Source organism: Sarcophilus harrisii, chromosome 3 (genome assembly GCF_902635505.1).
Source record: "Sarcophilus harrisii chromosome 3, mSarHar1.11, whole genome shotgun sequence".
Classification (NCBI taxonomy): Eukaryota; Metazoa; Chordata; class Mammalia; order Dasyuromorphia; family Dasyuridae; genus Sarcophilus; species Sarcophilus harrisii.
Window position 1 is genome coordinate 538,929,051 of NC_045428.1, and position 27,078 is coordinate 538,956,128.

Sequence of the window (27,078 nt, forward strand, 5' to 3'; positions counted from 1 at the left end):
GTGAATTTTATCTGTGGCTTAAGAAATAAGTGTATGATGACAAACCTGAACATACCAAGAAAAAAAAATCTCATTATCAGCCTTGACTCCTACCCTTGCCTTTCTTCCCCCACCCTCCCAAGTGAGAATAGTCCCCATGTGATTAATAGCACACAGCGGGCTCCTTATTCTTCTCTTCCTCTTGTAACCTTATCAACTTACGCCTAGTAAGCCGAGTTATTTACCTGATGTAGGAAATCAGTACAAATAGATTTTATGTAACTTTTCTGTTGTCGGGAAAGGGAACATTCGGCTTCCTCGAGAGTCATTTACGTGATGGATTCTGCCGGCGAAAGGAAACAAAGGATTTTGTTTGTGCTGGGCCTGGGGGCCTTCTCCTGTCCCCAGCTGGCTATGTCAGCCCATGGTGCACACTTCCCACATCACTTCCATCTCTCTTCTCTGCTTGGAAATCTATTGTGCAAAGCAGAGCAGGGCCCCCGCCATTTCCCTAGGTGACCATTTAGCAACCAGTAACTTAACTCGTTATTGCCAAACCCAGAGCAGTAATCATTCCATAAAGCGTTACTGGTTAGCCCTAATGCGCCAGGGGGAGGCTCTATCCATTGCATTAGCCTGTTCCCTTCTCCCTCCTCCTACACGCCCCCTCCCAATCCAATCCGATTCTAATGGGCCAGAGGAGGTTGTTGCTGGGATTGAGACACAATTCCAAAGGAATGCTCAGTTTCAGCTAATTGCATAGAGCCCACTGTGGCCTTTACATTAAAGCCTGGGAAAGGATGGGCAGAGAGCAAAGCATAACTAAGGCAGGATGAACAGGGCTTTGTCCTGGAGGTAGAGAAGATAGAATGCTCTCTGCACAGCCCTCTGGCCTGCTATTCCCATGTCTGCACTCCGAGGCACTACCCCTGAATGGCCCACCCATCTTATAGCATATCATAGAGTCCTTCTCTATTCACAGGCCCCCACCTGCTGCTTCCCACTACTTTCCCAGAGTGAGGATGGGAAAGGATGAGGGAAGGGGAGAAAGGAAAGTTGTTGAGAGTAGAGTGAGGGTGGGAGGGAATAAGGGAAAAGGAGAAAGGAAAGTCGTTGAAAGTCAGCCATTTTGTGGAAATTGGGAACTGACCTTCTAGGAAACAAACTACCCTTTCCTGTGCATAAGGAAAATTAACTTCTATATCTACCTATCCCTTTCTTTCAATTGAATTTGTCCTAGGCTTCAGAATACCTATCACTCTGGCTGAAACATTTGAGAATCTCCTCTATCTCTATGGTAAAACCTCAGTCTTCTAGTTCCTTGGGGGCAGTTTTCCCTTCCCAGAGCAGGCTTTGGATTTTAGTTCTCTTTCAAAATCAAAATGGCATGTAGGCACTTATGGCTACCCTATGTACTTTCCTTTCTCCCTTCCAAAGTCATAGGGATTTTTCTTCCAATATGGGTGGCACTATGCCTTTGAAAGGGAAAGAACTAGAAGTAAGAAGATCTAGGTTCAACTCTCAAGTTCAACATTTCCTGGCTCTCCCTTCCCTGGGAAAGATATTTTGATCAGTTTACTGATCTGTTCATTGGGAAGTATAATAACAATAAGCACTAACATCATAAGGGTACTATCAAGAAAATGCTTGAAAATGGCAAAGTCCTATTAAGTGGGGCAATTATTTCTTCTTTCTCCTCTTTGCTTTTCTTTTCCCCTCAACTTAATTCAACAAACATAAAATAAATGTCTATTATATCCAAAGTTCTTCCTTCCTTCCTTTTTTATATCCCTCTTTTTTATTGTAATGGAGGATTGGCCAATGAGAACCCAGCCCCCATGCAGTATGTGCAATAACTTTAGTACGATGCAATCCTCCACATGGATGTAAGAGTCTGCACAGGTATTCTATGACTGTATCTGGTCCTCTTCCTATATGGGTTTTTTATTAGCTGCTGAGCTTGGATTAAGTGTGCAGACAAGAGAATGCCTCAGAATTAGCAGTCTTTTTCTATCCCATATGAATTTGCATGAGAAGGTATATATAAGGTTTCAAGTAGGGAGAGAGAGTCAATTGTCTATTCTCCTCACCTGGGTTGGAAATGAAGTCCTGAGCAAATGTCTTGCTATTCCTTCTGCCTCTGTTGTATCTCTTTTTCCTGTCTTAGATATTGGAAACAAATTACCTAAAATCCCAAAGGTCTAAGAACCAGACACCTAGGAATGGTAGTCTATGCCAGAGCTGCCAACAGCACCAAAAAGGCACCAGTGCCGCCGAGGAATGATCTGTGGGATCTGTCCCATCAGTGAATGAGACAGCATTAGCTTCTAAAAGCTTCTAAAAAACATCTATCAAGAGGACTATGAATTTAATGAAGTGAATGTTGTCACTCAAGCAACTCTTTAAGTTTGATCTCACTATCATTATACACTAAGGTGGTATAGGGGAAATTATGCCACCAAATGTGGCATTTGGTGGCATACACCTTCCTTCCTCTTTCTTCTCAATAAAAATCCTTTTGAACAAAAGCTAATAGATGTTATCTGGCTAAATTATACTGGAGCCTTAATTATCAGTGAGGAACATTAAAAGAACGAACTGTAATGGGGGCCAAGTTGATGGCATTAGAGAAACAAATCCCAACCACTCAGAGTTACCCTTCTAGCCCTACAAAGAAGGAAATAGTTTGCCTTGCTCTGAAGAATGCAATCATCAGTGCTAATGGAAGAGGGATAAAGACACTCCTCCCCACGTCTATCAGGGCTACACTATTCTTCCTGCCTCCTTTCTTAATGTAGGGCTCTCTTAAAACAGCAGCCTCTAATTATGTATTTGGACATAAATTGCAAGTTCTCCTTCAAGTTATTGTGAAAAAGAGGTTAAGGGGGTAGGGAGGTGGGTCAATGGACCAGAGAAGAAAAATCCTCATGTCTGTAGCTTTTGACCCAATGAAAATAAAAGACGAAGTGTCTGGAACCTGGTGTTCTATGGACAGCCAGGAGCTCAGCTCCAGGTGCTTGCAGCCCTCTGCTCGCCCTAAGCTTTGTATTTAGAGATAAATGAACATAATTGGTTTCTCTCTGACTGCATCTCCTTGGCTGTAAAGAATTGGCCCCCTAAGCCCTATTCAAAGGGCCGCCTTTACTATGCCTGGTATTCTCTGACGGGCCAGCAATTTATGAAGACTAGGCACTGAGTCCTGAGGGCTGCTACAGCTTCCACACCACACAAGGATATTATCCAGGGCTCCACCCCCACAGCACCCCCCACTAATTCATTTTCATGAGGAAACAGTCAAAGTGAATCAGAAGCAGAAGACATTTCGGCTGGATTATAGGAAGAACCTTGAGGGCTGCTGATCAGCAGAATGAGCAGCTGAGAGACTATAGAATTTTTCCCCCTGAAGGTCTTAAAAAGTCAAAGAGGTTTCTTATCCCTGAGTAAAATAAAAGGGGAGTTGAAAGACAGTCCCCATGTCTTCTATCCTGGTCAGACTATGGAATATTGGGACATCTGAATCATAGGCTCCCACCTGGCAGCACAATCTCCTCTTTGCTCACCGTTATCAACCTAATCCCTAAAGTGTGACTATTCCACTCTTTCTTGCCCTTTTCATTGTACTCACATGTTGTTTCCCCTCATAGAAAGTATACTCCATGAGATAGAGAACGGCCATCATTTTGCTCCTGTATTCTCAGGACCTAGGACAGCACCTGGCACACCAGAGGCATTCTATCAATGCTTGTTCCCTGAAACTGTTCTATCTAAACCAACCAATGATTGCTAAATTGCCAGATATGATCATCTTTTGCGGGGAGGGGAGGGGAATCCTTATCAACTTCTCTACTCCATTTGACACAATTGTTTCCTACCTATAACTGTAGAACTGCTTTTTCTCAGTCTTCTTTATCGATTTGTCATCCATATTATTCCTTGTAACTTTATATGTTTTCCCCAAGGTTCAGCACTAAGACCCTTACCTGATCTTTCTATACTCTTTCTTACTGATCTCTTTAGCATCCACGGATATAATTTTTCATTTCTATGCAAATGACTCGCAGAATGACTCAAAGATCTGCATATCCAGCCTCAGTTTCTCCCCTGAGCTTCAATCTTATATTACCTATTTTTCCAGTCTCATTATATGTCACTCCCCTCTTGAAGTCTGGAATTGAATTAATATTTGCTTTTGTCCTGATTATTCCCCAAGCCTCCTCATCTCCATTTCATAAAACTCCTTCATTCCTTTATGATGCTCAAGCAAGTGAGCATTGAAATTTCCTTGAAATTACTTGGTATTTATTTATTTATTCTTATGGAGTCAGGAAAATATCAAAGTTCAAATCCAGCCTCAGATACTTACTAACTGGGTGAGACCCAGCAAGCCCCTTAATCTTTGTTTGCCTCAGTTTCCCCAATAGGAAAATATGGGTGATAATAATAACAGCTACCTTGCTGGGGCAGGGTTGTTGTGAGAACCAAATGACATAATATTTTTAAAGAGCTTAGCATAGTACCTGGCACATCATTCCTCTCTCTGTAGTGGCTGGCACATATTAATCAATTTGAAATGCTTATTAATTGATTGATTTATTAGCCATATCCTTCTATCAAAAGTTAAAGTAATTATAGAAAAAAGAATATTTAGGGGAAATGACATAGTCAGCTTAAAGGAATTGTAAGCCTGCCATGGAGAAGAAGGAATGAACTTATTCCACTCAGCTTCAGGGAGCAGAACAGTGTAGACAATAACTTCCCAACAATTAGAGCTGTTTAAAAGTAGAGTAGTCTTTACCATGATATAGTGAACTACCCATCACTAGAAGTCTTCAAGCAGAGGCTAGTTACCCCTTGTCAGGGATGAACTAGAAGAGATTCCTGCCCAGGGACAGGTTGGACTAAATTATCTCTGCTTTTCTAGTTCTGACATGCTATGATTCTTTGATCTCTCAAGCCCCTTTCTAGCTTTTTCCCCTACTAACCTTATAGTATTGGTTGAAAAGAAAATAGAATTATCTGAGGTCTCTCTTCCACTCAGTGAAATGCATTATGATCCTCTGAAGATGGGGGACATGGCCTCTGAAAGCTTGGATGAAGTAGATAGAAAAAGAATTCTTAAATGCTGCCACCAACCACAGCCAGCCTTGGAACCGAAACTAAAGCTGGCCATTAGTTGTAATTTGTGTTGGTTGCATATAACACAATCTTTACTCTGCCTGGAGTGTAATTCATCATGTTAGGGGGAAAGCAAACAACAGAGCTTGGAGGGAAATCAGAGAAAAAGTGATGAGTAATGGGTATTACAAGCCTATCTTTGGACAGGATTCAGGTATTTCCAGCATTCAGGAATCTGAAAACACCATGCCTTCTCCAGTTCCCTCCAACACTTTTTCTCTTACGGATTTTTTAGGGGACAGACTAGGAGGGTCCTAGTGTTGAAATTCCCATTGATCAAGAGCTTTTTTCTCTGACTTCAATATAGCCCGGAAACTGAAAGAAAGCAACACAGGAAAAAACAGAAATAGGAGAAAGACCAAAAGAGGAGAGAGAGAGAGGAAGGAAGGAAAAGAAGACAGAGATAGAAAGCAAAAGATGGAGACATAAATGAGAGAGAAAAGGAGAGAGGGAGAAAAGATATATTAAAAGAAGAAAAAGAGACAGAAATGAGGGTCACAGGAAGGGGATAGGAAGAGATGGAAAAGGAAAGGAGAGGAAGAAAAAGATACAGAGAGGAAAATACAGAAAGAGAGAGAGAAATGAAAAAGACAGAGATTGAGGAAAGAGAGGAAAAAATGAGAAAAGGGAAGAGAAATGGAGGGAAGGAGGGAGGGAATGAGGGAGGAAAAAAAGGAAGGAGGAAAAAAGGGAGGGAGGAAAAGTGGGAGGGAGGAAGAGAGGCAGTATACTAGGCTGGGGTGGCAGAAGAGCTGCTCAGAATCCTAGCTTTCTCATCATTGTCCAGAAGACAATGTCAGAGCTATTATATTGTTGATATATAATAATTCAAAATGGTGAAAGTATGTAAGACAGATGACCCATTTACAACATCTGCTGTTTTCTTTTATTGTGTTATTCTAATTTTATGCTGACTTTCTTGACCCTGGAATCTTCACTTGAAAAGTCCTTTTCCTTCCCTCCTAAGCCCTTTTGATTTGACTACATGGTAAACTCTTACTTAACTAGCTCTGATTGCACCCCAGTGACTGGCAGATGTTAGGCCCCATTTCCTCCCCAGAGAGCATGATATTGTCCTACCTTCCTTGTTTCACCCTAAATGGCAATCTTTTCCAGCAGCATAGCAGAGAGAGCACCAGCTGAAATCTATCCTCTGTGACAGGGTCCCAGATATTCTGCAGAGGTGTTCAATAGAAAGGATTGGGGAAGATGAGGAATGCTGGCAGGAATACCCAGCACACAGAGTTATAGATGAGAGAGTTAAACAACCTGGAAAATGTGCATCCTGGAGGTCAAAACTGAAAGGATATCAAATCTCTGAGTGATCAAAATAAAGCTCCAAGAATAGGTGCCTCCAGTATTCAAGAAAAGGCACAGACATGAAGGTTTACTATAAACCTAATTTCTTCCCCATACTCTTATACCTCCATGTTGTTCAATTAATCAAGTAATCAACAAGCATTTTTATCTATTTGTAATATGCTAGTCACTGTGTTAGGTTTTAGGGATTTGAAGACAAAAATGAGGTAGTCCTTGTCCTCAAAAGGCTTATATTCTAAGGGAGAGATAGCATGAATGTATACAAACATACGAAATATATGCAAAAAGGGCATAATGGCTCTGTTGTTCTCTGCTGGACAGCTCCCACTCTCTACTGTTGAACATTTCACTGAGTTGCTTCTTTCTTACCATCTTCTACTTCAACTGTAGTATGGTTTCTTTGCTTATTTTTCAGCAATGGGTCTTAGCTGTGAAAAGTTAACAGCTTGATAGTATCTTAAATTTAAAGGTCTCTTCCAGCTCTAAATCTATGATTCTTAGAGGCTATGACTTCAAGTTATATCATCTTTTTTTGAGATCCAGACCCTAGCTAGTCATATACAGCCAGCTAGATAAAAAAAAATTCCATTGCTATTCAACACTCACCCCTCACTTCTCTCTTTCCCAGCTACATATTCTATAAATCCTCTATTTCCCTCCTTATCACCTTGACACCAAAATTATTCAGTATTCCTTTATGTCCCTCACCACCTTCACATTGGCTCAATTAGAGGTTCTTCTATTTGCCCTTCATTTATTCTCCCTATAACCATATGTTTAATACATTCTGTACACCCCCTTAAAACATGTTCCTCATACTTAGAAGCTCAATGTAGATGAATTCCTTGAGGTACCAGACAGTTTCATCTTTGTCTTTGTATCACCAGTACCTATCTGGCACATAGCAAGTGTTTAATATATGCTTTTTAATTGATTGATTAATTAAGTAATTGCTTGACCCTTGTACAATTCCTATAGGCACTGAATTTGGAATCAGGAAAACAAGTCTGAAGCCTGCCTCCTACACACATACCAGCTGTGTGGTCTGGGGGACTTCATTCCATCTAGAGACAGCAAGATAGAACAGTGGTAGAGCATTGGATTAGGAGTTAGACTTGAGTTTGAATTCTGTCTCAGACACTTGACTAGCTCTGAATCTCTGGGGCAATCACTTAACCTCTCTATGTCTCAGTTTCCTCATCCATAAAATGGGTATAATAAAAGCATTTACCCGCCATGGTTGCTGTAAGGATCAATTGAGTTAACATATATAAAGCACTTTGCTTAATTTGCTATATAAATGGTAGATTTTATTATCATCTTTTCTTTGCACCCAAGATTGGTCTGAATCTGTTATAGCCAACAAATAGTTTGGTTTCAGGCACTAATTAAGACAGAGATAACAGACCAAGGTGGTGGGGAAAGTGAAGAGGTGAAGTGGGGCAGGAGTTTCTAAGGCAAGAGAGATGAAAATCTCCAGGAGGACTGAGGGAAGTAAATAGCAAGACCACCAAAGGTTACCTGAAATCCAAGTGAAGGAAGTTTGAGAGACTAATGAGGGAAGGATCTTCCTTCTCCAGGGGGCAAGGACAGGCTTTCCAAGATTAATAGTTATCAAATCCAGGGTGAGAAGAGTAACTCTTAGCTGGTCATAAGGTGTGAGGATAATGAGGAAGCAGAAAAGGGAATCCCATCAAAACTTGGAAGTTACAGAGACAGAATGCTGAATGAGCAAGATATGCTGTAGCCTTAACAAACCAATCCTAGCAAGAAAGCTACTAGAAACTCACAACTTTTCATTTTCAATCTTTCCACCAGCTGCACTCCTTTGGACTGGACCCCTTCATGCCCCCAGGATATTCATCATCCTGGAAGATTGCATTAGTTTTGGTATTCACACTTCATCAATATACTCAGTACTTCTGCACTTCTAAATTAAAGACTGGAGGGCAGAACAAAAAAAAATTCCCAATGTTTCCCCTTTAAGGGGGCTTTCAGGCCAAGCACTTCTTCATTTTCCAGCAGCTGTAGTTTTTGGACTGGATTCCATCATGCCCTAAAGCTCAATACCTTGCTTTCAATCCCACCTTTTCCATTTCCTTTTCTGTGTTGTCTTTCTCTTTAGATTGTAAACTCCTTGAGGACAGAATGCCTTTCTTTTTCATACTTCATATCTTTTGTGTAGGGCCTAGCAAATAGCAGATACTTAACAAATTTTTATGAACTGATAGCTTTATCTAGCATTTAAATCAGCTTGAACTGATCCAACTAGCTTGAAAGACAAAATCAGGAAGAAGGAACAAAGACATTTCAATTCCATTGTCACAGGAGATCCCCATGTAAAGAGAGGATATAGGAGGCTAAGTTTTATCTAATATTATGAAATTCTGGGTATGAGTGGGTATAGTGAGAAACAAACAAATCAGTCTCCATCTCTCTCCACTCAATGGTTTCCTTATTAACACATTTCCTCTAGATTCAAAAGTAATCTAACAGGTATGGTTGTCTGTTAAAAATTACCAAAAATCATTGATAAGAACAAAGTTTCCATATATACCATAATACTATACAAAAATAGAAGTATTTTTGTGACATTAGACTTGGAAACAAAAAAAAATGTCTATCAGTTGAGAAATGGCTAACTCAATTTTAGCATATGAATGCAATGGAATATTACTGTGCTGGGGAAAAAAACTGCAATAAATAAGATGAAAACAGAAAAACATGGAAATATTTGACTGATCTGATGAAGAATGAAACAAGCAGAGTCAAGAAAAAATATACACAATAACTATAACAATGTAAAAGGAAATTCCCACTACAAAACAATCCAAAGTAAATGTTGCAAAATTACATAGAATGCCGCTTCTCATGGTTTCTTCCATTGGACAGCTCCTGGAGGTGGGGGCGGGGGGGGGGGTAACAATAGAAAGAACTTTGATATGGACTTTGTTTAAAAGGGCCAGGTTGACACCAAAACTGTGACTGGGGGACTCTTGGGAAGCACTGATCTGAGGTGCATCCATACCTTCACCTAGGGTCTCACCAATAACAGGTTAAACTTCAGTTTCTTTGCCCTTATTTATATAAGAAAGACTGAGAAGTCATGGTTCCTCCATGAACACATTCATTCTTGGTGAACAATTTCATAACCAGAGTCTGCCCTCATTATAAAAATAAGTGTGAAGAGAAACAAAATGTACTTTTAGTTGCTGAAAATCTAATCTGTTCAAAATGTTCATTGGCTAAGAGAAGATAGCATCTTTTCACAGTTTTTACAGAAAGTAGGATATTGGGGGTTATAGATTCTCTCCCTAAACTGTTGGCACCCAATATCACCAAGCATTCTTAATCTCTGGAATTTTCTTCCCTTTACTTCTCTGTCTCCAAACACAGGGTCCTGGGAGACCATGAAAGGGATAGTTTCTGAGCAGTTCTCCTTTTTCCAAGACCCTTCAGGAAATATATGAAGAACCCCTGATAATTGTGATAGAGAGGCAGAAGTTGAGTCATGACAAGAACCCTAGATTAGAAGAAAGCAAACCCGGACTAGTGGCATTGCCACTGTTCATTAAATCATTGCCTTCTTTTGAGACATATCTTAGCACAACCCTAGAGTATATTGATAAAGAAGTGGCTACTGAGTAGCTGGAAGAGGAAGCTGAGCTTTATCAAGAACAGACGTTGCCAGACTAACTTAAATTTCTTTTGGGGGCATTATTAGTAAGATAATAATTGTTAAGTACTCTGTAAACCTCAAATCCTTGAGAAAAAAAAAGAATTTAACTAATGCTTGATGAAATACAGGGGAACTACCAAAGTGACATAGGTTATAGCAAATGAAAATACCCAGAACAACAAGAGTAGTGTCAATAGATAGCAGAGGGATAGTGGGAGTAAGAAAAATGGAATGATAGGAAGAAACCAGGTTATCAAAGGCTTTAAAAGCTGAATATAAAGCTTTTATTGTTGTATTTTGTTCTGGCATCAGTAGGGAGCTACTAGCGTTTATTGAGCAGAGGAATGTCTGTTCAAACCAGTGTTTTATGAAGATCAGTTTGATATGAAGATCAGTTTGATAGACTTGCTCTGCTTGGTTCCAAAGGGTAGAACTAGGAAAGAAACTTCAAAAATAAAATATCCCTCAGATAAGGGAAAACACATTAACAATTAGGGCATTAGGTTGCAAAGGAGTAGGTTATTCCTAACATTAGACATGTGGTAGACTGGAGTCTTGTTTAGCTGTCCTGTGAGATTCCTTCCAGCCCTACTAATCTTGGATTCTTTGATCTTGTGTTATTTGTTATTATTCATCATAATCACAATAAATCTTCCACAGAGATCAGACTGTATGGCCTAACCTCTTACATCTTTTCTATCTCCACCCACAAATTTGGACATTGAGCCATTGGGATCAGAGTGTTGGCCATGGAGTCATGCCAAATAATCACAAGGAAAGATCAGTTCATGGTCACAATCTTCTACTCCAAGGCAGCAGAGTATCAGATAATGAGTCTCAGAAAGATCCTCAGTAAGGAAGCATTTAATTAAAAATTAATTACATTATTAATTGTCAATGATTTGTTCAATTAATGATTATCCAACAAAATAATTTATCATCAACTAAAATAATTTAATTAACAAATATTAATTTAATTAATAAAGGGTTTGGGGCTTCACCTTCAAACATATAGGGAACCCAAAGGGGTGAGGTAGAGAGGGGATGACCAGCTTCAGCATTCACTTGGCCACTCCCCCTGCCCAGGAAACTTTATGATGGGGCAATCTGTCAGCTTGATTTATCATGCAGCTTAAGAAGAAAATAAGTAATCCAGGGAGCAGCCAAAGGCTTTCCTGGCTGAAGACCTAACAAATCGACCAGGACAGCAATAGCCAGAAATTATCCTCCAAGAGAGTGAGGTAGACAAAAGGTACTTTCATTCATTCACCTCTGTGGCGAAGCTTCCTCTGATAACATTGCTATGTCCCTCCACTCTCCTTTGGATAGAACTGAGAGTAGGGGCCAGCTCGGGGATAATGGAGCTGTGTTCCATCTGACCTGTGGAAGGGTGATCAAATTAGTGATATAATGTTTAGAGTTCTGCAGTGGGAATCAGGAAAACCTGGATTCAAATCCTGACTCACACATTTAATAGGAGTCAATATGACTCTTGAGTCAGATACTTAATCTGTGAGCCTTAGTTTTCTGTGTAAAATGAGGTAGTAAATATCTATGGCGATTACCTCACATGATTGTTGTGAGGTTCTAATGACATAGTGTATGTAAAATCCCTTGTAAATGTCAACTAGCATGCTTTTTACTTTAAGCCACCATCTTGACCTTCTCCAACCTCCCTCGGCACTTAACCCATATTGAATGGTATGTGCACTGGAAGCAGGGGCTGTGTCTGATAGATTTTTGTATCCTCAGCATGAAGCATACAATAATAATAGTAATAACAACTCATATTTCTGAAGTGATTTAATATTTTCAAAGTGCTTTCCTCACAACAATCTTATGCAGTAATTAAAATATTAATTTAAATTTAATTTAATGCAAATATCATCATGTGATTTTATAAAGAATAAAATTAAAAATCTGAAAGTTTAGAGGTTTTTTGCACATAATTATACAGGTTCTCCTGAGACCACGTCCAGTGCTGTCATATGGCACATATATTCTATGTGTGGGATGAAGTCAATTGTTCTCCTTGTTTTTCCACATGAGAAAAATGAGGTTGTTAATTGTCTTACAGCAAGTAAGTTTCTGAAATAGGATTCATTGGAGGTCTTGAATCCAAATCCATCCTATCCACTGTGACAAAGTCAGCTGCCAATACCAAATAAAATCTTCTTCTTCCTTCACAAGGACTTACCTGGGCAAACAACAATGGGGCTGGGTGGTACAAAGGTCTACTATCTCACCTCCCTATACCATGTTAATTACCCTCACATTTTGTGTCTTGAGACCTGAACCTTGGAGAGGGTCTGAATGCCCAGGAATAAGCTGATTGCCCAGCAATACTGGGATCAAAGCTAGAACTAGTCTGGGGGACCTGGCGATGGTGGTAGTCATGGGGGGCTTGAGCTGTGAGGTAGCTCCGACCAGTCAGCATTGGGAGGGGAGGGATGTCTTGACATTAATTGCAGGAGCAATTAACCACTATGGAATTATCTAGACTGGCTCCCAAATCCATTTTTCTCTTTCTATCTTTCTCAGTAGACAGACAAAATGTGGCCAGGATGACAATTTCTCACACAAGAGAAAAAAATGACCTACTGAAGTAACAGCCAGAGAATCCTGGATATATCTGTCTGTTTCTGTGTCATTCTCTGTATGTCTCTGTCTTTCTCTGTGTCCTTGTCTCTGTGTCTGTACCTCTGTATATGTGTCTGTCTGTCTGGCTATCTGTCTCTCTTTCTCTCTCTTTCCATAAGAAGTGCACTTTGTCTTAACCTATGAAACAGTGGGTTAATTGGCTTAGGGACCTACTGCATGTGGATGGGAGCCTTAATGCAGATTTAATCAAAAGAGACAGTTCTGTGGAGTGAGGTGTTAAAGCCATTTAAGATAAATGGAGAGGGATACAATTTTCCCCCCAGAGTTATTCAGAGTAATTTTAATAAAGTGTGAGTTTAACTACAGAACAGATTGTGTGCTTGAGTGTCATCTTACTACAGGATAGAGCAAGGGAGGGAAAGCTCAAGTAGTCACCAAGATGATGAAAAAAAATCTCTCTTTCTCCATCAGGCTAAGATTTAATATTGCATATCTATTTCTTTTAAACCATCAAATTTCTTGCTCTTTTGCCTAATGGCAACATTTCAATTCAACAAATATTATTAAATGCCTATTGTGTACAAAGCACTCTGCTAGGAGCTTTGAAAAGTTTAAACACACACATTTCAGGAGGGGAAGACAACCCCAACCCAGATAATTGTGTGATAAGGACAAATCATTTAATTTCTCTGAGTCTCAGTCACTTCAACTATAAAATAGGGAAGGCATTGCTCATAGAGGTAGGCTCCCAGAGTTGCTGTGAGGTTCAAATGAAATAATATGTATATGCAAAATGTCAGTTGTTATTATTATTATTATTATATAACATAGTATAATACATGTGAGGGAGAGAAGTACAAGCAAAGAGTTATGTGACAGGAAAGAGACAAAAGTCTTTCCCAATCAGGGAACCAGAAAAAGTTTCAGGAAGGAGTTGAAAACCCAGTTTGAGTTTGGTTCGAAAGAACAGTCAGTAACTAAGCATATGATAGGTAGAAGGGAAAGGATTCCAGACATAGGGAACAGAGTAAGAAAAAAAAAGCATGGAGGTAAGAAAGCAAAAAGTATAATGGTACAACAAACATTAATTGGCTGCCTATTCTAAACAAAGTTTAATAGTTGGCATTAAAGGAGATAATAGTTTATGTAAAAAATAGAGGTGGAGATTTAGATGGGCCTGCAGATTCAATCTGAATCAATATTGCCAAAAAAAAAATTCATCCAATCTTGGGTTATACTAGGAGAGGCTTACCATCCAGAGTAAAAGAGGTGAGATACCTTCTCAACTCTGGTCAGTTAGATCATGGTAGAGTGGAACCCCTCCAGGCACAGGTTCCATTAGCTAACCTCTCATGTCCCTTGCTTCTGCTGAGAGTCTGGGAAGGCAGAATAGCCCTTGGATCAGAGTTCACAGTTTAGGAACGCAATTCAACAAGCATTAGTTAGTTGCAACAAAAACAACAATAATAATATATATAAACACATATTATAAACAATATATGTTCCATATTAAGTCTATTATATTATTTAATATATAAATGTAATTAGTTTGATGTTTGTCCTTTATTTTCAAAGGGGACCAATATCATCATAGAGTGATGTCATGACTCACATGTCTTGAATATCCAACATAACTCACTCACTTTCTCTCTCTCTGTCTCTGTCTGTCTCTCTCTCTGTGTCTCTGTATGTCTCTCTCTGTGTCTCTGTCTGTCTCTCTGTTTCTCTTCTTTCTCTCTCTCCATTTCTCTGTCTCTGTTTCTCTCTCTCTCTCTCTCTCTCTCTCTCTCCTTATTTCCCCTCGTCTTTCTCTCTCTTTTCTCTCCTATGTGCCAAGCACTGTACTACTAAAAGCTATGACAAGTCATTGTGGAGGAGGTGGGAAGCTATCTTCTCCCTCACTATATATTGAAAAACATTTCATATGCAAAGCAACAATGTGAGTGGACTTCTCCTAAGCAGGAAAAAAATCATTTTTAAAGAACTCCTTTTCAAAGATATTGACTATAAATTAGAGTTATAACTTGGGGAGTGCCATTGAAACTCCGATTCAGAGCACTGACATCATGTACGCACCTAGAAATGCTGCTTTTAGCAACTAGTTAACATGACTATTAAAGCTGCTAAATGTCACAGAGCTTCTTAAACTAACTTTTTCAACTTGTGGGCATTTTGTGCCCAAGAAATTTTCACATGACTCCGAGTATATAGATATATAAACATTTACTGATTGATTCACAGATCAAACATTTACTGATAATAAATCATAAAAAATGTATTTTAAAAGAATTCTTTGGCATACATATAATTTTACCATTTATTAAAGACAAAAGCAAATTTACATACTGAGCTGGATGTGCTTGTTTATTTTTACGCAAAAAAATTAAATCTTGGGAGTATATTTGATACTGAGATATAGAGTTTTCAGAAATCTTTATTGCTTCCAAATTTTTTGTGACTTCTACACTCAGTTACATGATTCTATTTGGGTTGTGACCCATATTTTAAGAAGTTTTGGCTTAATGGATGGAGAACTGGACTATGAAGCAGAGGGACCCAGTTTCGATCCTATCTCAGCACTTTCTTTCTCTGTAATCCTGGACAAATCACTTTATCTCTCTCACCCTCAATTTTCTCATCTGTAAAATGGAGGTTATTATAGTATCTGCTTTTCAGGGTTGTTGTAAGGATCAAATGAAATAGCATTCAAAGTTCATCACAAACCTGAAAGTACTCTGTAAATGCTATCTATGATGATACAGCTAGTCAGCTGGAAAAGTGCAGGGAATAGAGAGCCAGACCTGGAGTTAAGAAGATCTGAATTCTAATGCAGCCTCAGAGTGCTAATTATATGACCCTGGACAAGTCACATAACCCTGCTTACTCCATTTTCCTCCTCTGTCAAATGAGGTGGAAAAGCAAACAACTCCAGTATCTCTGCCAAGAAAATCCCAAATGGGGTCATGGAGAGTAGGATACAGTTGAAGACCGAACAACAAAATGATGACATGCTGATGACTCCAGGAGAACTGCCTGTCCTATTCTTAATCTGTTCCCTTATACCCCACTCCCTCCCCTCCAAGGTGTCCTCCCTAGAATTGTTGTTTCAAAGCATAACTGTCAGCAGGATCTTATGTGCTAGAGTCTTGCTCTTCCATCCCCTTTCCTAACTGAATTTGTCTTTAAATTTTTATTTGAGGATTATTTTGAGCTGCTCGGACCAAAGCACATTCTGTGAAGCTTGCCCCAGGCATCAAAAATCCTAGTTATACCTGCATTACAAGCAAAGTAAGAGAACATGGAGAAAATGAAAGGTCAGCCAAACAAGTGAATGATCACAAAATCCTAGAAATTTTATGGATCATTTGTTATCATTAACAGTGTTAAATGTGAACTGTTAATGAGTATAAATGCAGCATTTGTAACAGAGAGATCACGCCCTTGGGAGATGATGGAGGATTCAGGACAACCCCGCTGGGAGGGATGCACCAGAGGCTCAATAACTCCCGCATCTCCCCTATAGCAAGAGTAGGAAAGAACCAGTGCTTAGTCCAGTACACAGCCCACATCAGGCATTTGGTAAATTCTTGTTTAACTGAATTGGATTCCCTGGCTAAAGGGAAGATTTTATCCCAGATGAGCAGGATGGCAAAGTGGATAAAACACTGGACTTTGAAGGCAGAAAGCCCTGGATTCAGATCTCACCTATGATATTTTAACTAACTATGTGATCCTGAGAAAGTCAATCAACAAACACTGAGTGAGAATTGGAGAGAGTCCGAGTCAATAAATATTTATTGCTATAAGCCAGGCTCTGTACTAAACCCTATATCAACACTATCTCATTTGATCCTCTCAATGAACCTGTGAGGAAAGTGATATCGTTATCTCCATTTTACAGATGAAGAAAAATAGGCAGATAAGGTGACTTGCCAAATGTCACAGAACAAGTAAGGGTTAGAGGCTGGATTTGAAATCATTTTTACTTCAGGCCCAAAATATCCATTGTATGACCCAGTCACCTATAAATTGTGCTCTTAAAAAAGGGAACTTAAGTTTCTTCATCTATAAAATGGGAATGATAATGCCTGTAGTGCCCATCTACCTACCTTATTTACTTACCATTATGAAGTTCAGATGTATCTAATCTAATTCATTTGTATCTAATCTTTTGTATCTAATTTGTATCTAAAATGCATTACAATTTTAAAATCCTGTAGTTAGCCAGGGAAGATCTCAGACTCACCTTGGCAAGTGTATTTCCTCTTTTTCATGTGCTTATAGTTGTCATCACTATAGTTGTCCATCATGCTGGAGAAAGGAGAGGAGAGGAGAAGAAAAATCCCTTTCTCCCATCCCCACTTCCTGGAAACCAAAAGGAAAACCGACTGAGTAGTTCCAAAGCAACCATGTCAGAGAGGAGTAGTGAGTGCCCAGCTCCTCACTCCTTTAAAAGTCTTCTGAGATTTGATTGGGATTTAGATAAAACAAAAACTGAGTCCCATTCTCTTTCTTCCAGTGGAAGAAAGGCAGGAAGGCATAGGAAGTGGAGACTCAAAGTGATACCTGCCAGCATGAAAACCAAGATGCTAAAGAAAGAATATTAGAAATAAGCCAGAAAGTTTGGCAGGAGCTTCTTTGGGAAAGTCCCTTCACTCTTCTGAACCTTAAGTTTCCTTTCCATGAAATGAGGAATTAGATTAAATTCTCAATGAGGTTCTTTCTAATTCTACTAGTTTGTGGTCTGTATATTGAGGTCCTTTTAGTTTTAAGAGTTTAAGTGATTCTTAAGTTTTATATTCTAAGGTCACTTTCAGCTCTGATATTCTGTATTCTATGGTCTAGGTCCCTCTCAGATCTGACATTTTCAGTTTTATATTTAAAATAAAATCCTCCAGCTCTGATATTTTATGTACTAAAGTCCTTTCTCATTCTCCTATTCAATATTCTAAGGACCTTTCCAGCTCAAAGAATCTATGTTCAGCTCTGACATTCTGTGTTCTAAAGGCCCTCCCAGCGCTAGTATTTTGTGTTCTAAGGACCCTCCCAACTCTGACATTCTGTGTTCTAAAGGACCCCCAGCTCTCACATTCTATGCTTTAAAGTTCCTTCATCTCAGAAAATCTAAATTCTTTGTTCTAAAGTACCTAAAGCACACAAAGACATAATTGCATGAAATATATCATATGCAGGCTAAGAGAACATATGAAGAAAAGATGGAATTCCAGGATTCCAGGTCTATATCAAGTCTCTTCAGAGCTAAGATACTAGAACACACTAAACTTTTCTGCTCAGAGAAACAGGGATCATACTGAGATTTGATTAGGATCTGAACAAGAAGAGAAGGCCATCTCCAGGCATCCTGATCTATATCTGGCCATTGGACCCTGATGGCTCTGGAAGCAGGTGACCTTGCACAGCATCTCCCTCACTTAAATCCAATTAAATTACATGTCACGGCCTCACTTCCCTGATGTCAAGTTTCTTGGAGAACAAAGATAAAGCCCATTCCATCTTTCCTCTTGTACTAATCTCCCCACATCTAGAAGTATTCAAATGGAGAGAAGAAATAGTCAAAGATTTTATATTCTGTAAGTAACTGTAAGAACACAGACTGAAAATAGGAGCAATAATATCAAGGCCAGGTTTCTAAGTTGATAGGGAACAACATAGTTCATACTATAGCTTCCTGAAGACACAGGAATGGAAGTAGATGAGCTCAGTGGGTATCAGTGCCTTTCTTCCTGTCTAGGGTTCTACCAGAACCATCTATTTGTATACACTATACTTATCAAATGCCTGCATGGATAGCCTTTATGTGATTTTCTGAGCAGCCATAGAGTCCAGGCTGTGTCATTGCCATTTTCTAGATGGGAAAACTGAGATGTAGAAAGATATATTTAAAAAGCAAGTAAATTGACATAGCCAGGATTCAACCCCTGGTATTTAGGCTCCCAACTGATATCAGTCAGTTAATAAACATTTATTAAGTACTCATTTATATGCAAGACTCTGTGTTAAATGCTGATGATACAAATAAAGATATTTTCTAGGTTTATTTCTAAAGATGATTAGGGTAAAAGGAAGAAAACATCTATGTTCTAAAAATATATATATTGCTACATATATCTGTATATATGCTATAAATATAGCAGGTCTCTTTGTGGTGGCAAAGAATTGGAAATTACGAGGCTGTCCATTAATTGAGGAATGGCTGACCAACTTGTGGTATATGATTGTGATGAAATACCACTATGCTATAAGAAAGGATGAGCTCAATGATAGTAGAAAAACATGGAAAGATTTGCATGAAATAACGAAGAGCAAAATGAGTAGACACATTATATACAATTGACAGCAATAGTGTTTTAAGAACAATTTTGAGTGAATGTTATTTTGATTATTATAAACATGCAAATTAATTATAAAAGACATATGAAAAAAGATTCTACCTGCATCCAGAGAAAAAACTGATTAATATACATATGTATAGACTACTTTTGCATATATGTGTGTGTGTATATATGCATGTGTGTATTTACATACATATATATCTATTTGTGGGGAAGAAAGGTAGAAAAAATTTACATAATAATTTTATTGTATATTTTAAAGGAATAACAAGTTATACATAGTAGATTTGCAGTTTCATGTGCTATCATCATTTTTTGTACTATGTTATGGAAATGCTTGTTTTATTCCATAAATATATAATAATATAAGAAAAAAAGAGAAAAAAGCAAAGACAATCTCTGCTCTCAAGGAGCTCATAGACTAAAGACAACATGCAAACCACTGTGTACAAACAAATTGCCTATAGGATAAGTTGGGGAAAATCAACAGAGGGGAGGCACTGGAATTGAAGGATTAGGAAAAGTTTCCTGTAAAAGGAGGGATTTTAGCTGGGTTTTAAAGGAAGCCAGAGAAGCCAGTAGATGAAGATGAGGAGGGAGAGTTCCAGGCATGGGGAAACTTGTGAAATTGCCCAAAGGTGGGAGATGGAGTGTTTTGTTCCAGAAACAACTACAAGGTCAATGTCACTGGACAGAAGTACATGAATGAGTAAAAGATGTAAAAAGATTGCAAAGGTAAAGGACTTTGAGTGCCCAAATGGAAACTTTATATTTGAATTTTGCACTATTCCAATATACCCCTATAATAAAGCCTTTGGGGACGTTGTAGTATCAAATTACTTTGATTGTGTAACAGCCTTAATTAAACAGGGCCTGGCCTCATATAGCATTCTGTTCTATAGCAGTGCATTGGTGTTACAGTGAGACTTCTTGAACTCTTAGGTTAGGAGCAGTTCTCAACCACAGCACTCTCTAAATAATTATCTAAATCATTCATCATCCGGCTGAAAAAAAGTAAATGATGATGGAGATGATGAAGGTGTCTCTCATTTTTATATGTATAAATAGGTAGGCAGGCAGGCAGGCAGGTAGGTAGATAGGTAGGTAGGCAGGCAGGCAGGTAGGTAGGTAGGCAAGCAGGCAGGTAGGTAGGAAGGTAGGTAGGTAGGCAGGCAGGCAGGCAGGCAGGTAGATAGGTAGGTAGGTAGGTAGGTAGGTAGGTAGGTAGATAGATAGGTAGGCAGGTAGGTAGGTAGGTGGGAGGGTTGGTTGATTGATCGATTAATCGATAGATAAGAGATAGACATAGAATATCGCTTAGTATACACTGTGCTAAGAGCTAGAGAAAACAAATAATAAATAAGACAGTCCTCATCTTCAAAGAGATTACATTTTAATGAAAGAAGATAATGTATACAGGGGAAGTAGAAAGAGGAATGATATATGTTCAGTGCATGGAGGGAAATATCCAGAAAAACTAGGGTGGCCAATCAAGCAAGATTAAGGGCAAAGCTGGACTATCAAACCTAGGGTTAATGGAAGGGCAGAGGGAAATTTTTCAGCAGGGAGAAAATAAAGATGATGCCTCTAGCTGAATCAAGTACAACTATCTCCAATTGGTTGTAGATGTCCAGAAGTTAAGGAAGATACCCAAAGCACTTAAAGGATTTCAAAGCACTTTTAATGCAACCCTATGATTTAGATAGAATAAGTATTATTCTTTCCATGAAATAGATGAAACTCAGAGGGATTAAGTAACTCTTGTGTCCATGTGATCTTGTCCCAGGGCCACAAAGCTGGTAAACAACCAACCTGGGAGCAAAGTGGATGCCTAAGACCTCAGTGTAACAGAGCAAAGATGAGACTTTGAATCAGAAGACTTAGGTTTGGATCCTGGCTATAGTAAGGAATGAATAATAACTTTAAAGGTGAAGTCTAGTTATTACTGTTATAGTTATTGTTATCTAATCCTTTGTGGAGAGGTAAGGAGAGAATTGAACAGGGGATATTGGGGCTGATTCATCCCATTTCACTTCTTGGTCCTGGGCCCAGCCCTGTTCCAGGAAAAGGTTGCAGAGAAGGCTGGTGTGTTTCCATGACAACTACAGTCAGTATAGCCTCCTATTCTCACAGAGAAAGAGAAACATGAAGAGAGAGGCTTGGAGACAGAGAGATACAGACAGAGAAGGACAGAGAAAGACATGAAGAAATATAGACACAGAGAGAGACAAAGATCATGACTGTGATAGTGAAAGAAATGTAAAAAAATGTAAAAGATAGAATTATGTACAGAAAGACACTAAGGTATACAGACACAGAGAGATACCCAGGTGGAGGCAGACATATACAGAGAGACAAGGAGAGAAAATCACAGCAAACTAGGCAGAAACATAGTGACATACAGACATATAAACAAAAGAGAGAAAAAGAGAACACAACATGAAAAAAGACAGAAAGATATATGAAGAAATATAGACATAGAAAGAGATATAGAGATTAAAATACAAAGAAAGGTTCATACAGACAAAACAAATAATACTTCTAATGACTAGCATTTATAATAATAATAATAGCTGGCATTTATATAGAGCTTACTATGTGCCAGGCACCATACTAAGCATTTTGTAAATATCATTTCCTTTGATCATCTTGACAGGTCTGAGAGGAAGGTGCTATTATTGTCCCTGTTTTACAATTGAGGAAACTGAGGCAAAGAGAGGTTAAATGACTTATCAAGGGTAACCCAGTTGGTAAATGTCTATGTCTGAATTTGAATTCAGATTTTCCTGACTCCAGAACCAGAAAAGGAAAATAGAGAGTAAATGGGAGGAGGGAGGGAGATATCTTCATTGAAGAATGAACAATGGAAGGAATGAAGGGAAGAAGGAAAGAAGCAAAAAAGGAAGGCAGAAGAAAGAAGCAAGAAGAAATGAAAAAGGAAAGAGAAAATTTGAGGGAGAAAGAAAGACATGAAGATAAAGATATGGAAATACAGAAAAAAAGATGCACAGAGACATGAAAAAATATACAAAAACAAGATGAGATACTAGAAAAAAAGAGATATAGAGACACAGGCACAAACAGACAGATACATGCAGCAGAGAAAGGGAAAGAGAGGAGATAGGCAGACAATAGAAAGATGGAGAGCCAGAAAGAGGAAAATAGAGAAGCTAATTAGTTTTATGCAAATATACTTAGAGATCAGGGGTCTCTATCACAGTGCTCTGAGAGTTACAGAAACTAGACCTCCATGATAGTCAAAGTCCTGAATGATGATCTTTTCCCTCATTTCCTCATCATTTGGAACAAAATTCAGATTTCTGGATGGGAGGGGTGGGAGGAGTAGCAAACACAGGCAGAATTTGTTCTACAAAGGTCTTTAAATCTCACCTAACATTTGGCAGCCCAAATACCCTTGAAATCCTCTCTGCCTTCTCATCCTAGGATACACACTCTGGAAAGTGAGCAAGTGAGCGTGACCTCTTCTGGCACAGGAGAAGGCCCTCTGCATTCCCAGATTCACACTCCACCTTGTGGCTTTTTTTAGGATCTTGATGTTAGGGTCTCCCAGTGTTATTTGTATCTACATATCTCTGGATACACATTACCCCTGTGCTTGCTTGCATGTCCTGGGTAGGACAAAACAAACTGTTGCTACTCTCAGAAGTGCCATGACCAGGATGATTAAATATCCTGAAATTCCTGAAATATATGTGTGTGTATACATATATATATATAATATATATATATAATGTGTATCTATATGTGTGTATGTATATGTGTGTGTGTGTGTGTGTGTGTGTAGTATGTGTATCTTCATGGGTGTGTATGTATGTATATATATATATATATATATATATATATATATATAATTTCTCAGGGAGATTTGGTCTGGACTGAATCTTACTTGCTCAAGGTTCCAAATTCCATCTCCCAGGGAAAATTTCTGATTTTTCTTTTGGTACAGAAAGAAATTTGGTCCCTTCTCTGGAAGACACTATAAATCTGTTGACTTGGGTCTGCAGTGACATGAGCCCTAAGACCACCCTCAGCCTCATAGATTTAGAGACATGAAGGGGCCTTAAAATCACCTATTGCAATTCTTTCATCTTCAAGATTAATCCTTGGTGCAGATCTTTCCTCTCTTCAAGTCTTAACTGGACATACTGTACCAAGGTACATTCCAGTGTAGTCATGTCATTTTGATCCTTTGCAAGAATGAAGAACAACATATAATTCAAGTCTCTCTGTAAAAAAAAAAAAAATTAGATCTGGATGAGATGATTTCTAAGTTCCCTTTCAACTCACACACTAGTGCTCCTGATGATCTTTGGAATTGGAGGGACAGCTGGAAGTGATATCGGCCATGATAGCAAAGAGCACTAGGAACTCAGCTTAAGGGAGGGCAAAAGGTCCCAGGAAGGAAAGAGACACATGAGGGGAGGGTCAGTTCCTGAGGCAGTAAGGAGATGGCTTCACAGCAGGGCATGGTGGAGAAGAAAACTAGATAGGGAACTGTGATGGACTCCTGGGAGATAGCAGGGAATTGAAATAAAGTACCAGCTTGTCTCAGCAGAATGCAAGCTCCAAAAGAATTGAGGTTCCGAGGGCATGAGCAATTTCTCATTTCTTGTCTTTTTTGTTTTTGTTTTCTATCTGCAGTTCCTGGCATGGTTACTGGCACACTATAGTGGTGAAGTCCTGAATGGTGGGTGTGGTGGACAGAGAGAAACTGAAGAATTGCTAATATATATATTCCCTAGGGAAGACAGGAAGAAGACTCATAATCCAGATTAGTTTAGTTTCATGGTCCTGCCCTTTGGAGATAATCCAGTCAGAAATCCAAATTATGTCAAGTCCCTAAGGCTAAATTCTCCTTATAAATTTACTTATGCCCCATTCTGTGGATACTGCCCTCCTTTGTGTTAGTCTGTCGTGCTACTCAGCTCATGGTGACTTTTCCCTTATCCCTCCCCCATGCTTCTTGGTCTGTCCTAATGCCACTATGCTTGTGGTGTCTCTCCTGACCTTACTTCTCCACCTTAGCTAATTCTTTTAGGGTGCTAAGTTTCTTTCAGGATTTAGCTGCCAACTAAGGACATGCCCCAGCCTCATCGGGTGCTCCCTTTCTACTGGGTAATTGTGAGTTCCACTAAGAATCTTGTGATTCTATGCTCTCTCAATTCTATTTCATACTTACCATTCCTGGTGTGTATTACATCCCTTCATCTTGTCTGTAACTTTTCCTAAATAAACCTGCCTTTTGCCAAAGAGAATGGCCTTCAGGACTTCTTCACATGGTTGGACCCCAACATTTAGTGCCTACCATCATCTGGTTTCTTTAGTGGCCACATCATTAGGAAGGAAAGAAAGAAGCATTTATTAAGAATATCCTATGTGCCAGCATTATGTTAATTGCTTCACAAGTATCTTATTTGATCCTCATGACCGTCCCGGGATTACTACTTTCATTGTGCAGTTGAGGAAACTGAAGAAAGCAGAAGTTAAGTGATCTAGAATTAGTGACCTAAGTCGCCCAGAGTAAAACTGGTCAGTACCTGAGACCACATTGGAAATCAGGTCTTCCTGACTCCAGACCCAGCACTAGAACCACTGCTCTGTCAGGCTGTCTATAGGCACTCAACAAGTGGTGATGGTATTGAACCGAATTGAATGAATTAGGTCCCTGAGCTCCATGACTACAGTCGTGGGCTGTATGTTCCATTTCATCTTGTTTCTCTTAATCACTAGTAAAATGCCTTTATAAACCCTGATCTCTCTCCATAATTAAGGCAGAAGAAAGGGAAACCAGTTGTCTTCACATGGAAATTCATATCTGAAGAGAGAGAGACAAAGGAGGCACTTCACAGTAGTTCATGGTCAGGAAAGATCAACTGTAGAAGAAAATTTCCCCAAAAGACTGAGTGAGGCTGGGGCTGGGTGAAGGCTTTTAGAGTCAGCCTCCTTCCTGCCTGGTCCACATTTCATCTTTTTCTCTTTTCTCCAAAAGAGAAGGCAAAAGCAGGAAGAGGCTGAGCCCTCCACTCCAGTAACCTGACCAACTCCCCAAAGAACACTGCAGCTGGCTGCATCAGCTTCTCCTAAGGAAGGGGTGGGGGAATTGATGGGAGAAGCTTCAAAATGCTTTTTGATGTGTTTCTACAATGTGGCTATATCCCGAGGCTTAGCTGAGGCTTTCAACTGGATATAGGAGCCCTGAGGTAGAAATGGTTCACTAGCAGTAGCTCACAGAATCGGCAACAGGTAATAGCAATCATCCTTTATATGGATGCTGGGCTTTACAAATCTAAACCAATCCAACAAGCATTCATTAAGCACCTACTCTGTGCAAATCATTACATAGCATGCTGGGGACACAAAAACAAATTAAAATGTCATCTTTCAAAGAGCTTTACTCCTATTGTCAAAACCTTATTCATCAGTGGGAGTGAGGCTTGGGAGAAAGAACCCCAGTTTTATAAGGGTTATCTGTCACCCATTTCCCCTTTTGGCTGTCTTTGATCTAGTGTTACACTTGATCAAGCAGTACTTGCAATGCATTTGTGGGTTTCTATCTCACCAGGCTCAGATGCCTATAAATTCTGGTATGTACCCCCACACTGGACCTTGGCAGCATGAAATTTCAACTTTTCAAAGTCCACAAGGTTGTAGTCTGGTCCTTTTTGTTTCCAATACTCTTTCACTGAAGTTAGAAAAGGATGGATGCATTAAGCACAGAAGCAATAGCATGACTGTGTACTTAAGATTTCATATTGGTAGAAAAAGTAGATATTGGTTCTTTCACTCGTTCTCTCTGTGTCTCTCTGCTCTCTCTCTCTCTCTCTCTCTTTCTCTCTCTCTCTCTCTCTCTCTCTCTCTCTCTCTCTCTCTCTCTCTCTCTCTCTCTGTCTGTCTTTATCTCTCTTTTCCCTTCCACCTAGAGGTTTACAACAGCCCTAGCCTCCTCAAATACAACCAAGCAGGAAATAGAGACTCCTTTTGGCCAATTTGTGTCTTTTAAAATTTGCATTCAAATCCAGGTCAGCAACCAATCAAAAGTCCATTTCTTAATCACTTTGCCAGCAAAACAGAAACAGTCATAGAATATCTCCATCTGGTCTGAAGTGGAGAGCAGGGACCTTGTGTTTCACATCAGTAATCACTACCAGAAGCAGGATCACTAAATGTACATGCTTCTGGGACTGAGAATGTAACACATAAACAGGAAGGAGAGTATACTAAGAATTAGGAAAATCAATGAGAGATTTCCTATAGCCAGTGACATGTGAACCTTCGAGGAAGATGGAGATTCTAAGAGGCAGAAATAGGGGTGAAATGCATTCCAGGAATAGTAGTTCACCTGAGAAAAGTTACAGAGTTGGAAGACAGAACTCTGAGTTTGGAGAATAATATAAATGAGGAGAATTGGACGAGATAATGAGTTCTTAACCTGGGACCCATGAAGTCATTTTAAAAATATTTTGATAACTATATTTCAATATTTGTTTCTTTTATAATACCATATATTGTATTCTATTCATTTAATAGCATTTTCCTAAGAAATGCCAAAGGTTGTGGTAAGTGTAGGATTCTAAAAAAGGTAAAAGAACTCTTGGATTAGGTAATAACACGCATTATTAATAGATTAGAGCTTTAGTGATAATAATGATTTACAATTATATAGTGTGTGTGTGTGAGAGAGAGAGAGAGAGACAGAGACAGAGAAGAGAGAGAGAGAGAGAGAGAGAGAGAGAGAGAGAGACAGAGAGACAGAGAGAGAGAGACAGACAGACAGACAGACAGAGACAGAGAGAGACAGAGAGAGAGAGAGAGAGAGAGACAAAGAGAGAGAGAGAGAGACAAAGAGAGAGAGAGAGAGGAATAGGTAGAGCTAATTAAGACAGAAAGACCACCCAAACAGATAGACAAAACATTTATTAAGTGTTTCCTATAGTCTGGACACTTTGGTAA

The 27,078-nt window shown here is 39.2% G+C and overlaps 1 long non-coding RNA gene across 1 annotated transcript in view; it reads left to right on the forward strand.

Annotated features, from left to right (window-relative positions):
- The window catches only part of LOC116422131, a 50,336-nt gene extending 26,296 nt beyond the window's left edge, over positions 1 to 24,040 (forward strand). The window contains exon 4 of the long non-coding RNA XR_004232693.1: positions 23,770 to 24,040. This is a non-coding gene — a long non-coding RNA (uncharacterized LOC116422131). The remainder of the gene's footprint in view (positions 1 to 23,769) is intronic.
- The last annotated feature ends 3,038 nt before the right edge of the window (positions 24,041 to 27,078 follow it).